Below are 15,090 nucleotides of genomic sequence, written 5' to 3'. Positions count from 1 at the left end.
AAAATCACTTTTTTGGCTGTTGTCTGACTGCCCTTTTTGCAGGGTGAATAGAGCAATCGTTACACCTTCTGAAGAGTCCAATTTCAACAGATTTACACGGATTGATATCTGTAATGGACTATTAACTATATTGTGGCACTATTTGTGTTTTTTTCCGTTCCTACACCTATGTGGTTTTTATACATTTATTTATATTATTTTGGTTGCGTATCTAAATTTGTTGCACATGGCCCTATACATGTATAAAAGGACCTGTGCGTGGCCCCGATGTCAGCTGGCCACCCACGATCGCTCCACAGAGAGCTAGAGCGGGGATCTGTCATCGTAAACAGACAGATCCCCATTTGAACAGGGGAGGAGAGACCGATCTGCTGTTCCTAGTGATTAGGAACAGAGATCTTTCTCCTCCTCCAGTCAGTCCCATCCCCCCCAGTTAGAAACACCTCCCAGGGAACACATTTAACCCCTTCCCTACCAGTGACATTTACACAGTAATCAGTGCATTGTTATAGCACAGATCGCTGTATAAATGTCACTGGTCCCAAAAATGTGTCAAAAGTGTCAGATCTGTCCACCGCAATGTCGCAGTCTCGCTAAAAATCGCAGATCACCACCATTACTAGTAAAAAAAAAAAAAAATAATAATAAAAATGCCTTAAATCTATCCCCTATTTTGTAGACGCTATAACATTTGCACAAACTAATCAATATACACTTATTGCGTTTTTTTTACCAAACATATGTAGAAGAATACATATTGGCCTAAACTGATGAAGACATTTTTATTTTTTTGGATGTTTATTATAGCAAAAAGTAAAAAAAGTATATATATATATTTTTTTTCAAAATTGGCGCTATTTTTGTTTATAACACAAAAAATAAAAACCGCAGAGGTGATCAAATACCACTAAAAGAAAGCTCTATTTGTGGGAAAAAAGGACATAAATTTTGTTTGGGTGCAACGTCGCACAACCGCGCAATTGTCAGTTAAAACGACGCAGTGCCGTATTGCAAAAAAAATGATTGAAGTGCAATGTTTCTATTATTACATTGTTATATAAAATAAAATAGTTCAACTCACCATAATGCAGAATCAGTGGGAGCCCTGAGTGTGTCACTTGCCAACGTCACCTGCCTTCAGATGCGGATTGTACCTTGCCACATGTTGCGGATTGTCACTTGCCACAACGTCACCTGCCACACATTGCGGATTGTCACTTGCCACAATGTCACACATTGCGGATTGTCACTTGCCATGACGTCACCTGCCACACATTGCGGATTGTCACTTGCCTCGACATCACACATTGCTGATTGTCACTTGCCACGACACCACCTGCCACACGTTGCAGATTGTCACTTGCCACGACGTCACCTGCCACACGTAGCAGATAGTGGATTGTCACTTGCTACGTCACCTGCCACACATTGCAGATTGTCACTTGCCACGTCGTCACCTGCCACACGTATCGGATTGCCACGACGTCACCTGCCACACGTACCGGATTGTCACTTGCTACGACGTCACCTGCCACACGTAGCAGATTGTCACTTGCCACGATGTCACCTGCCACACGTAGCGGATTGCCACTTGCTGTGTCCCAGAGTAAAGGCCCGCCAGCCCACTGATTGGCCAGCAAGCCCACTCACAACCTGACTGTCCCGCCCGCTGACTGACTTCCCCTGTTCTGCCCGCACGCTCCTGTCCCTCATCGGATAGTGTCTGCCTTGCACTGCGCAGGCGCAGCGCTTGTGCAGTACGGAGGACAAAGGAGACGCCAAAAGTCTCTGAACATGAACAGTGGAAGCGTGTGGCACAATGTACTCTTAATTGCGCAGGTGCCGTGTAGAGCTCATGAACAGCTGGTCATGTTCGGAGACTTTCGGCGTCTCCTTTGTCCTCCGTACTGCGCAAGCGCTGCGCCTGCACAGTACAGGGCGGACACTATCTGATGGGGGACTTTTCTCGGCAGGACATCGGCTCCTCACAGTGGGGTCCACAGCGGAGCGGACGGAACGGGCTTGCAGGTGGCAATTTGCCGCCCCCCTGAAAGTGCCGCCTGGAGCCATCGCTCCATCGGGTCCCATGGTAGGGCCGGCCCTGGAGCTGAAGGTTCGAGTTACCGAACGTCAGCCACAAAACCTTAATGACTTGGAGAGATGTATGCAAACCTGGTGGCCAACTACAAGAAACATCTGACCTCTGTGATTGCCAACAAGAGTTTTGCCACCAAGTACTAAGTCATGTTTTGCAAAGAGGTCAAATACCCTTTTCACTCATTAAAATGCAAATCAATTTCTAACTTTTTTAAATGTGTTTTTCTGGATTTTTTTTTTGTTATTCTGTCTCTCACTGTTAAAATAAACCTACTATTAAAATTATAGACTGATCATTTATTTGTCAGTGGGCAAACGTACAAAATCAGCAGAGGATCAAATACTTTTTTCCCTCACTGTATAGGTAAGCCTTATAATACCTATAGGTAAAATTCATGTATGGGAGTTTACTCCCCCCTTTAATCTAGTATTGGATCACAAATAATTACTTTACACTTTTAGGCTTTATTTCACAGGTAGCGCAGAAGTAACACTTTCAATAAAGTTCCTCAGCTTCTCTCCTTCAGCAGCTCAGATAGGGCACACCAGATGAGGCAGAGGTATCTGGGTAAGTGACCTGCAGACAGGTTGGAAACCCTCCTATGTCACAATTTGCTTGTAGGCAGCCAGGCAGAAGCCAAAAATCTTTCTGTTTTTATTAAAAGAATTAAAGTATAACTAAAGAAAAAACTTTTAATTTAGTTTTAGATTGTTGAGGAGAGGGATATGAACAACCTGTCAGTTTGTATTGCTATCTGTGCCCCCATTAAGGAGATTCACCCCTTCTATTTGTCCTGTTTACCATTAAGGATGAGCTGCGGCGTGTTCGCACAGCCCACGTGCAGAGCCCGCCAGGAAGTCGGCACTGCGCTAATCACAGGCGGTGAGACATTTCCTGATCTCTGCAGCCGCGCATCGGGACAACGTCTCACTGTCTGTGATTAGCGCAACGCAGTGCCGACTTCCTGGCGGGCTCTACACGTGGGCTGTGCGAACACGCCAGAGCTCATCCTTATTTACCATTATCATTGAAAGTGAAAGTAAAAGAAAATCCCAAATTTTGGGTTGTCCTCAGAAAAGTAATAGAGGGAAAAGTTGCCAATGGGGACACTAGTATTGGTGACCTGGGGGTCCCCAAGGGATTCCCTTAATTTTCAGGGATTTCCCTTTTACTTATAAAAGTTTGGCTATGGGACAGGAAATGAAGGGAAATTTCCGCAATGGGACACAGGTGGTTAAAAAAATCTGAAAGGAGTTATAACTCTCCCCTACTCTATCCAAAAATGAAAAAAAAAATTGCCTATAGTTCTACTTTAAAGCGGGGGTTCACCCACACCGCCAAAAAAAAAAAATATTAAAAGCTAGCAGCTACAAATACTGCAGCTGCTGACTTTTAATACATGGCCACTTACCTGTTCCAGGGTCCAGCGATGTCGGCAGGGGACGCCAAGAACCCGCTCGGTTCTCGGCAGCTGCCGCCGCCATCCTAGCTGAGGGAATCAGGAAGTGAAGCGTTGCGGCTTCACTTCCCTACTGCGCATGCGCGAGTCGCGCTTCGCGTCCCAAGTGGTCGCCGCTCTCTCCTGGGAGCTGTGTGTTCCCAGGAGACAGCGTGGTAGGGACGGGAAGAGGCATAGACTCCCATGGGAGTCTATGCCGGAAGTGGGTGCAAATACCTGTCTTAGACAGGTATCTGCACCCCCCTCCCCCCTGAAAGGTGCCAAATGTGACACCGGAGGTGGGGAGGGTTCCGAAAAGCGGAAGTTCCATTTTTGTTTGGAACTCCGCTTTAAAGGACTTTTTCCAAGGTGGCAGGGTGTTTTATGCAATTTAATTTTTTGTAGTAAAGAAGTAACTAGCGGTACAATGTACCTTTACTATTACAGGTGTTTAGATATCTGAGGGACCCATTGTGTTAAAGTGTCTTCCAGATTCAGAAATGCCCCCCTTCTTTCCCCGCAGACCCCCAAATCCACTAGACCCCCAAATCCACTGAGCCAGGGTTGTAGGGAAGAGGCCCCTGCACCCATTAACATGGGAATAAGGTGCTTTGCTAGGGGAGCCCCCTGGCAAGGTAACCTTCCCATGTTGAGGGCATGTTGTCTTGTATGGTTCAAAGAACACCTTGTATTTTTTTTAAATGAATACAAACCATGCTGTGATTAGATGAGGTAGAAGGGAGGGATGGTGATATCACATTCTCCACCTCATCCAGTCAGAGAACACTTTGTGTTTATTGGCTGTGAATGGCAGCTGTGTTCTCTATGCAGTAGGGCAACTACTTGGCACGGGACCTGGCAGACTGTCGTGCTCACAGTTTTAGTGCCAACTACTACAGTGACTGTCAGCCTCTACCATCGTTCCACTGGTATGGAATATACACTCGCTGGCCACTTTATTGAGTACACCTGTTCAATTGCTTGGTAAACCAAATGCTAATCAGCCAATCACATGGCAGCAACTCATTTAGGCATCTAGATGTGGTGAAAACAATCTGCTAAAGCTCAAACAAAGCATCAGAATGGGGAAGAAATGGTATTTAAGTGACTTTGAATGTGGCATGTTTTTGGTGCCAGACGGGCTGGTCTAAGCATTTCAAAAACTGCTGATCTACTGGGGTTTACAGAGAAGGGTCCGAAAAAGAGAAAATATCCAGTGAGTGGCAGTTGTGTGGATGAAAATGCTTGTTGATGTCAGAAGAGAATGGGCAGAGGATAAAAGATGATAGAAAAGCAACAGTACCTCAAGTAACCACTTGTTACAACCAAGGTATGCAGCATACCATCTCTGAATGCACAACACATTGAACCATAAAGCAGATGGGCTACAGCAGCAGAAGACCACCCTGGCGGGGCAGTCCTGTAGGCTAAGAAACTGAGGTTACAATTCGGTTTCTCCAAAATTGGACAATACAAAATTGGAAAAACTTTGCCTTGTCTGATGAGTCCAATTTCACCTGTGACATTCAGATGGTAGGGTCAGAATTTGGTATAAACAATATGAAAGCATGGATCCATCCTGCCTTGTATCAACAGTTCAGGCTGGTGGTGGTGGTGGTGTAATGGTGTGGTGGGTATTTTCTTGGCACACTTTGGGCCCCTTAGTACCAATTGAGCATTGTTTAAATGCCACAGCCTACCTGAATATTGTTGCTGACCATGTCCATCTAAGGTTGCCACCTTATCCCTTTAAAACTGAACACATTAATTACACAGGTTCTGTGGCTGATTAAGGTGGTAACTCAACTTGCTTGGTGCTTTATCTGCATTAAATTATCCTCAGAACCTGTGTAATTCCTATTTGTTTGGTTTTAAAGGGATGAGGTGGCAACCCTATATCCATCCCTTTATGACTACAGTGTACCCATCTTCTGATGGCTCCTTCCAGCAGGATAATGCACCATGTCACAAAGATCAAATCATCTCACCACTGGTTTCTTGAACATGACAATGAGGTCACTGTACTCCAATGGCCTCCACAGTCACCCGATCGCAATCCAATAGAGCACCTTTGGGATGTGGTTGAACGGGAGATTTGCATCATGGCTGTGCAGCCGACAAATGTGCAGCAACTGTGTGATGCTATCATGTCACTATGGACCAAAATCTCTGAGGAATGTTTCCAACACCTTGTTGAACCTATACCATGAAGAATTAAGGCAGTTCTGAAAGCAAAAGGGGGTCCAACACAGTACTAGCAAGGTGTACCTAATAAAGTTGGCAGTGATTGTATATACTTACATTGTTCAAAGCTGGACCAATAGAACTCTGCTATAAAATGCATAAAACCTGGAGTGCAGCTTTAATGTGGACCTGCCTCTTTGCCCTTGCATTGTCAAAGCACAGGTTCACTTCAAGTCTTCAAACCAGAGACTCCCCCTGGAAGGTAAGGCCAGCTGCAAACCACACATATCATGTACACCAGTCAGCCATAACATTATGACCACCCACCATAACATGACCCCCCCATCTAATATTCAGTACGCCAAAACAGCCCTGACCAACTGAAGCATGGACTCCACTAGACCTCAGAAGGTATGCGGTGGTATCTGGCAACTATCTTGTATCTGGCAACAAGCTATCAGTAGCAAATCACTGCCTCTGCCGGCTTGTCTTCTTCTCATACTTAATCCTGGTGCCATCTCTTCCTCAGGTAAGTTATGTGCCCACAAGTACTACCTGCCAGTGCCACGAATCAGTGCCCACAGTACATAAGTGCCAGCAATCAGTGTCATCTATCAATGCTCACGAGTGCCACCTATCAATGCCCACCAGTGGTGCCAATCAGTGCCTCATCAGTGCCACCTAGCAGTGCTGCCTATCAGTGTCACCTACCAGTGCCGATCAGTGCCCATTACTGCCACCCATCAGTGCCTATCAGTGTCACCTATTAGTGCCCTTCAGTGCCACCTATCAATGCCCTTCAGTGCCACCCATCAGTGCCCACCAATGCTACCTATCAGTTCCCACCAGTGCCACCTGTTAGTGCCCATCAGTGTAGCCTCATCAGCGTACATCAAAGAAGGAGAAAAATTACCTGTTTGCAAAATTTATTAACAAAATATAAAACGGTTTTGTATTTTTTTTATTTTGTTTTATTTCTGTCTTTTCTAATTTTTTTAACTAAAAATAAAAACCTCAGATGTGATCAAATACCACCAAAAGAAAGCTCTATTTGTGGGGAAAAAAATGATAAAAATGTAATTTGGGTACAATGTTGTATGACTGCGCAATTGTCATTCGGAGTGACAACGCTAAAAGCTGAAAATTGGTCTGGGCAGGAGGCGGGTTTAGGTGCCCAGTAAGCAAGTGGTAAATCCTTATTCTTGCCCATTTTTTCTGCTTTCAACTCATCAACCTCATAAAGTCATCATCAATTTCATTCACTTTACCTGTCAGTGGTCATTATGTTATGGCTGATCGGTGAGTATTATCCATACAGCCCCACCATTTACAGGAACCCCGCCCACCAATCACAGCTCTCCCTCCTCCTGTCACTGCACAAAAACTTCCAGCTAAGACGTTCCTGCTCTTCTATGGGCGGGGTTTCATGGACATGGGAAGGAACGCTTGCACGTGGGCGTGGCCAGGTCAAACAAAGGGGCGTGCTAGTTATTCAAGGAGTGCAAATCGAAAGGCTCGAAGGCGTGCCCTTCTCCGTGCAGTTCTCGGTTGGCAAGGAGGGGGCGTGTTTCATGACGAAAGGGCAGGCGGAGCCATTGGGCAGCGGCAAGGGGAGAGGCTGTGAGCCGGGGGTTGGGCGTCCGATGAACTCTTCTGTAGTTGCGTTAGGATCCTCCCCGTTCTCTAGTGATGTTTACTAATGGACGCGTCCAACCCCCCGCCCCCCCCTCCTTCCCTCAGCTATGCGCGGCTCCGAGTTCTGGGACTGTGAGAGTCGGGAGTGACTGAGCGCCTGCTGTGTGTTGGCTTCTCTGGACTGCGCGCCGCCGGATATGTGCTGATTCGTCCGGACTTCAGTGCTCGGGACCCCGGAGCTGCGGCTGAGGTACATGTCAGTGAGAGCCCAGGGAGGGACACTTTTCCCGGGACTTCTTCCAGGGTGTCCGGAGTCTCCGGCTGGCTCTATGAACAAGGAGCTCCGCCGCTCTACTACCTTCCAAACTTTCTCCACTTCCAGGCGGCTTGTCCCCTCACACTGACCCGGGCTCCTCATGACAAGGGCTCCCCGCACTACATTCATGGTTGCCCATAGCAACCAATCAGCTACCAGTTCTCACTTCTGCAGCACAGACGTGAAATGAAACAAGTATTCTGATTGGTTGCCATGGAAAGCAGCCCATTGATTGTTGGCACACTCTTCATACTGGAGTGTTGTGGTCAGCCTGCACTTTTCTGCATTGACATTGAAGATGTGACTGTAATGGGCATTGTTGTCCTCTGTGTTCTCTCCTATAGAGGGAATGGAGCGTTGTGCTCAGTGCTGTGCATTGCACTTCTCTGCTTGTGGCTCACAGAAGTTTGTTAAACTCCTCAGACTAATCATCATTGTGTATTGGTGTCACCATGGTGTTATTTCAGTGCATGGACCGCTCTGTGCACACAGTGTACGGCCAATGGTGCATGTCAGGATTGCAGGATCACCAGTACAGGCGTGTAAGGGGCACCGGGGCTCTTACAGGGTCCAGGTGTTATTGTCAGCGGCTGCAATGTGTTCTCTGTGGAAGGGGTGCTGTGCTGAGAGCAGCTGGATGTTGTGTATAGAGAAGGGTGCTGGACACACATACTCTGTACTGCCCCCCATCTATTCTACATCTACTCTGTACTGCCCCCCATCTATTCTACATCTCCCCTGTACTGCCCCCCATCTATTCTACATCTCCCCTGTACTGCCCCCCATCTATTCTACATCTCCCCTGTACTGCCCCCCATCTATTCTACATCTCCCCTGTACTGCCCCCCCCATCTATTCTACATCTCCCCTGTACTGCCCCCCATCTATTCTACATCTCCCCTGTACTGCCCCCCCCATCTATTCTACATCTCCCCTGTACTGCCCCCCCCATCTATTCTACATCTCCCCTGTACTGCCCCCCATCTATTCTACATCTCCCCTGTACTGCCCCCCATCTATTCTACATCTCCCCTGTACTGCCCCCCCCCATCTATTCTACATCTCCCCTGTACTGCCCCCCCCCATCTATTCTACATCTCCCCTGTACTGCCCCCCCCCATCTATTCTACATCTCCCCTGTACTGCCCCCCATCTATTCTACATCTCCCCTGTACTGCCCCCCATCTATTCTACATCTCCCCTGTACTGCCCCCCATCTATTCTACATCTCCCCTGTACTGCCCCCCATCTATTCTACATCTCCCCTGTACTGCCCCCCATCTATTCTACATCTCCCCTGTACTGCCCCCCCCATCTATTCTACATCTCCCCTGTACTGCCCCCCCCATCTATTCTACATCTCCCCTGTACTGCCCCCCCCCATCTATTCTACATCTCCCCTGTACTGCCCCCCCCCATCTATTCTACATCTCCCCTGTACTGCCCCCCCCATCTATTCTACATCTCCCCTGTACTGCCCCCCCCATCTATTCTACATCTCCCCTGTACTGCCCCCCATCTATTCTACATCTCCCCTGTACTGCCCCCCATCTATTCTACATCTCCCCTGTACTGCCCCCCCCATCTATTCTACATCTCCCCTGTACTGCCCCCCCCATCTATTCTACATCTCCCCTGTACTGCCCCCCCCATCTATTCTACATCTCCCCTGTACTGCCCCCCCCATCTATTCTACATCTCCCCTGTACTGCCCCCCCCATCTATTCTACATCTCCCCTGTACTGCCCCCCATCTATTCTACATCTCCCCTGTACTGCCCCCCATCTATTCTACATCTCCCCTGTACTGCCCCCCATCTATTCTACATCTCCCCTGTACTGCCCCCCCCATCTATTCTACATCTCCCCTGTACTGCCCCCCCCATCTATTCTACATCTCCCCTGTACTGCCCCCCCCATCTATTCTACATCTCCCCTGTACTGCCCCCCCCATCTATTCTACATCTCCCCTGTACTGCCCCCCCCCATCTATTCTACATCTCCCCTGTACTGCCCCCCCCCATCTATTCTACATCTCCCCTGTACTGCCCCCCCCCATCTATTCTACATCTCCCCTGTACTGCCCCCCCCCATCTATTCTACATCTCCCCTGTACTGCCCCCCCCCCCCCCATCTATTCTACATCTCCCCTGTACTGCCCCCCCCCCATCTATTCTACATCTCCCCTGTACTGCCCCCCCCCCCATCTATTCTACATCTCCCCTGTACTGCCCCCCCCCCCCCCATCTATTCTACATCTCCCCTGTACTGCCCCCCCCATCTATTCTACATCTCCCCTGTACTGCCCCCCCCATCTATTCTACATCTCCCCTGTACTGCCCCCCCCATCTATTCTACATCTCCCCTGTACTGCCCCCCCCATCTATTCTACATCTCCCCTGTACCCCTCTATACTGCCCCTACCTATTCTGTTTCAATGGTTTTATTGTTTTAGTAAAACAAAAAAGAACAGTAGAGCAGCGAACAATCCTCGCTTGCTCCAAGTGTGTAACATAGAATGTCTCTAACTATTCTACATCTCCCTTGTACTCCTCTGTACTACAGGTCAGATGTAGACTAGTTAGAATAGAGGAGTACAGGGGAGATGTAGTATAGAGGAGTACAGGGGAGATGTAGAATAGTCAGTAGTATGGAGGGGTACAGGGGAGATGTAGAATAGTCAGTAGTATGGAGGGGTACAGGGGAGATGTAGAATAGTCAGTAGTATGGAGGGGTACAGGGGAGATGTAGAATAGTCAGTAGTATGGAGGAGTACAGGGGAGATGTAGAATAGTCAGTAGTATAGAGGAGTACAGGGGAGATGTAGTATAGAGGAGTACAGGGGAGATGTAGAATAGTCAGTAGTATAGAGGAGTACAGGGGAGATGTAGTATAGAGGAGTACAGGGGAGATGTAGAATAGTCAGTAGTATGGAGGGGTACAGGGGAGATGTAGAATAGTCAGTAGTATGGAGGGGTACAGGGGAGATGTAGAATAGTCAGTAGTATGGAGGGGTACAGGGGAGATGTAGAATAGTCAGTAGTATGGAGGGGTACAGGGGAGATGTAGAATAGTCAGTAGTATGGAGGGGTACAGGGGAGATGTAGAATAGTCAGTAGTATGGAGGGGTACAGGGGAGATGTAGAATAGTCAGTAGTATGGAGGGGTACAGGGGAGATGTAGAATAGTCAGTAGTATGGAGGCGTACAGGGGAGATGTAGAATAGTCAGTAGTATGGAGGCGTACAGGGGAGATGTAGAATAGTCAGTAGTATGGAGGGGTACAGGGGAGATGTAGAATAGTCAGTAGTATGGAGGGGTACAGGGGAGATGTAGAATAGTCAGTAGTATGGAGGGGTACAGGGGAGATGTAGAATAGTCAGTAGTATGGAGGGGTACAGGGGAGATGTAGAATAGTCAGTAGTATGGAGGCGTACAGGGGAGATGTAGAATAGTCAGTAGTATGGAGGAGTACAGGGGAGATGTAGAATAGTTAGGGGTAGTACAGAGCAGTGGTTCGGTTCTCAACCTCAGTCATCAAGTACCCCCAATGGGCCATGTTTTCAGGTTTTCCTTTATTTTGCACAGCTTCTTTAAATCAATATCAATGACTTGGTATTGATAAGAGCTATTATCTAGGGGAAGTTCCCAAAACATGGCCCATTGGGGGTAATTGAGGACTGAGGTTGAGAACCACTGATATAGAGGAGTACAGTGGAGATGTAGTAGAGGAATACAGGGGAGATGTAGAATAGTTAGGGGTTCTATAGAAGGGATCTGGACAGATGTAGAATGGGGTAATATTGTGGGGTGCAGGGCGTAGTTGAGTGGTATGGGTGGTGACAAGGGGCCCTGGGCAGTGGTGTAATATTGAGGTTATGGGGTAGCACCATTATACCAAGGGGTTATATTGCGGTAAATGGAAGGTCATAATAAGAAGATTGTGTTAGCAGCCCCCATATTGAGGGACGCAGGGGTCACATTAATGTGTATGGGCAAGCAGACTCATGTTGAGGAGCAGTGACGTTCTATTTAGGGGAATACGGAAGCAGCACCATGTCAATGGTCGGTTGGCTAATATGGCGGTGTAAGAGAAAGTAATGTTACGTTGAGGGGCATCATCTTAGAGGTGAGGGGGTAATATTGAGGTATATGGGGCAGCAGCATCATGATGAGGAGTTGTAGGGTGACCTCAAATGGGTATAGGGCAGTAAAGTTATGTTGAGGATACTGTGAGAAATGTAAGTGTGCAGTGTATAGAGTCATTTAGTGTAGCGTTCAGTATTGTGGTAGAGCGACATTATGAGGAGATTCATATGAAGGTCCTGGGTACAGTTTGTTGCTGAGGTTACTGATAGTATCTTGGTGATGGGATAGACCTTTCCTGCTGCCATACGCGGGGATATTTCTAGCCGTTCTATCCACTGTTTGGCCGGGTTCACACCTAGGCAGTTTGCTTTTTGATTTATTTCAGCAGTGTTTTTTGCGGCGTTTTTGATCCGTTTTTTGATGCTTTTTTTTGGCAATTGGTTGTTGGGCAGATTAAAAAAATGGAAAATGCGTCAACACGCAAAAAAGCATAGATGTGAACGTGTCCCATAGGAAACCTTGTTAATTGGAGTGTAGTGCATTTCTGCAAAAAGCACCAAAAAACACATAGGTGTAAACCAGGCCTTTATCTGTGGGTACCACTTTCAATGACCAAACAATTTATCGGATCTCTCACCCCAACCTATCACCCTTCTAGATATTCATGGGTATCAAGTAGTAGTGGTGGCCAGTTGTCCAGATCCTTGTTTCTGAGATGGAACGCTTGTATTTCAGCGTGTATGGAGTAAGATGGTGTGTGGGATAAATTCTACTCTAATACGCACAGCATTGTAGTCCTCTTGGGAAATTTAGCAGAAATAATATTTGGATTTGTACAGTAAGCAGGTTTTATAGCTGTTGGTGTATGTTTGAACTGAGCAGTGGTTAATGGAGTTCATTAGGACCTGTCAGGTATTCAGAAATCTTTCCATTTTGGACTGACTATGATGTCTGTATTTCTGCTGTGCTCAGGTTTGTTATGAGGATGATATTCAGTGTGTGAAGGGTGCTGGGACACACTTGGATACAGATCTAGCAGGGTTATGTATCAGTGATACTTTGTTACCAATGACTTTGGTTTTGTTATTCGTTCCCATTTGTTTACATTTCATTCCAAATTCCTCAGTGTGTAAACAGGCTCTGGATGTAATGCATATCCAGCAGCCCTGCTGCATTTGGTCAGCTTCTGACAACCCACCAACTCTGAAGATTGCAGAATCACTGCACTAAGGCCTCGCTCACAGGAGAAGCTAAGGGGTGGTAAAACTAGGTGGTTAAGTCGTGGTTTAACCTCCCCAAAGCACTTACCTAAACACTTACATCCTCCTTACCACCTGTCACATGCCCTTTAAAAAGGATCTGAGTGCAGATTGCTCTTTAGGGGGCACTACATGTGTGAACAAGCCCCAAGACTCTACATTAAAGAGGCATAACACAAGCTGATAATTGCTTGTCTTTTTAGATGCCAGGTGCCCAACCTACAGCTCAGGAGCTACATGCTGACCTTTGCCACTGCTATGCGGCCCTTGTAAGTTTTGGTTCTTAGTCTAGCCAGTGAAGGAAAAATTCCCATAGACGGCTCGAATCTTTTTCGACTCAGCAAGAACCATACAAGATTTAAACTGTGTATGGGCAGGCTAAATGTACCCAAGTTAATCGATCAACTTTGGTAAAGCCAGCCTGCCAGATTTTACATGCGATTATCGCTAGTGGCTGTTGTAGCTCCTAGCAATAATCTCTGTGTTCTCCCGGCGGGAACAGCTTATCCCGCCACGAGAAAACAATGGCTCCACGTGAGTTGCAGGAAAGAAAATGGCTCTGTCTATGGCTGGCCCCAGATTGGCTTGTAGCAGTTAATTAGTTTGGTTTATTCCTTTCAAACTGTCTTATATGTACACATGCTAGAAAATCAATCTAGATCATACTTGCTCAGGTGTCTGAACACACTGTACATTGCTCTTAGAAATGACTTGGTTTCATCCTCTCATGCTTCCATCAGAAGTGGCAAAGAGAAGATAGTTGGTTGCCATTAGCAATCTAGGCAGATCTTTCAGATGTTTTTTATATCGATGGGGAGCAGTTAAATGATGATCTACAGGTTTGGTCTAGCTGTTTGAAATTGTATATATTTTATCTGCATTGCCTAGTGGTTTGTAAACTGCATTATTGTGCTTGTTCTTACTCAACTGCTCTACTTCCAAAAATTGTCCAGTGCCATGTAGAACAGTGATGGTAAAAAGCATCCAATTTCAACCAGAATTCTGTGGAATGTTCTGGTTCCTCCCAGATGTTGCTAGGGGATCCTTGCACTGTGGCCAATTGACTTTCAATGTAATGGTTGCCTCCTTAGTTCCAGGACTAAGACCCCATACACACTATACAACTTTTGTTGTCTGATTTCCTTCAGATTTACCAAAACCATGTAGTGCAAGGGCCTGCCTGATTGCATACAAATTGAAACTCTTAAGGATTGACCTCATATTAGATGGTTTTGGTAAATCGAAAGGAAAAAATCTCCAGAAAATTGTATAGTATGTATCCAGCTTTATGCCACTTAGCAGAGCCAGCTGCATGACGCCAGTGATCTTTTTAGCTCTCTGTAAGGGTGACATCCTTACTACCGCTGTAATGCTCCGTTCAAACCACGGAGGCATGGCCAAGTGTGTTTGCTCGTTTTTGTGTGTCTCAATTAGGACAGCATGGGCTGCCATATACGCAAGAAACGCGCAATAAGCCCTCGTTCACATTGGAGCAAGTTCTCATGACTGGTCAAATCACATGACAAGTTGCACTCACTTGTTGGCAATGACACTTTTCAATACAGTGCGATGAAGACTTTGCTGTGCCGCATCGATTTGAAAAAGTAGTTCCTGCACTACTTTTGGGCGATTTCGGGTGCGACTTGCATAGACATCTATGTATGAAGCCGCACAGATGTCTTCAAAGTCACACTGACATGCAGCTTTGAAATCGTGCAATTTCAGATGAAGTTGCACAATTTCAAAGCCGCATTCAATGCGAGCGAGGGCTAAAGGTGCTAGCACCATTTTAAAGATCATGCCACATACCATGGCCCCTTGTGTTTTAGCACAAGATACGTAGAGGGTGCCATTCGAGAATATGGCACTGCCATGTGCCTACAAAGGGCAGCACATTTTGGTGTGGGAAAGCATGTGATTTGTACACGTTTCCATGGCGCACTGGTGTGAATGAAGAGTAAGGGGGGCATTCTTTCTACTAACCAACAATGTAAGGGGGTATTCTTCCCATTAAATTTTATCTGGGGTTTCCAGAGGTGTGAAAATTATTTCAAGGATTCTTCTGGGGTGAAA

At 46.6% G+C, this 15,090-nt stretch overlaps 1 protein-coding gene and 1 long non-coding RNA gene across 3 annotated transcripts in view; one reads left to right on the top strand and one right to left on the bottom strand.

Annotated features, from left to right (window-relative positions):
• LOC141102434 (uncharacterized) overlaps window positions 1-7,128 on the bottom strand; it is a 73,224-nt gene extending 66,096 nt beyond the window's left edge. The window contains exon 1 of the long non-coding RNA XR_012235107.1: window positions 6,989-7,128. This is a non-coding gene — a long non-coding RNA (uncharacterized lncRNA). The remainder of the gene's footprint in view (window positions 1-6,988) is intronic.
• A 304-nt stretch (window positions 7,129-7,432) lies between these two features.
• Window positions 7,433-15,090, top strand: part of RAF1 (Raf-1 proto-oncogene, serine/threonine kinase) — a 176,515-nt gene continuing 168,857 nt past the window's right edge. Inside the window, exon 1 of one of the 2 annotated variants that reach the window (XM_073592377.1) lies at window positions 7,433-7,605. The gene's annotated coding sequence lies outside the window, so the exon portion shown is untranslated. The remainder of the gene's footprint in view (window positions 7,606-15,090) is intronic. The other variant, XM_073592376.1, reaches the window with a different exon arrangement.

Source organism: Aquarana catesbeiana, linkage group LG07 (assembly GCF_042186555.1).
Source record: "Aquarana catesbeiana isolate 2022-GZ linkage group LG07, ASM4218655v1, whole genome shotgun sequence".
In the NCBI taxonomy this organism is placed as follows: domain Eukaryota; kingdom Metazoa; phylum Chordata; class Amphibia; order Anura; family Ranidae; genus Aquarana; species Aquarana catesbeiana.
This window is presented reverse-complemented; position numbering and strand designations above follow the sequence as displayed.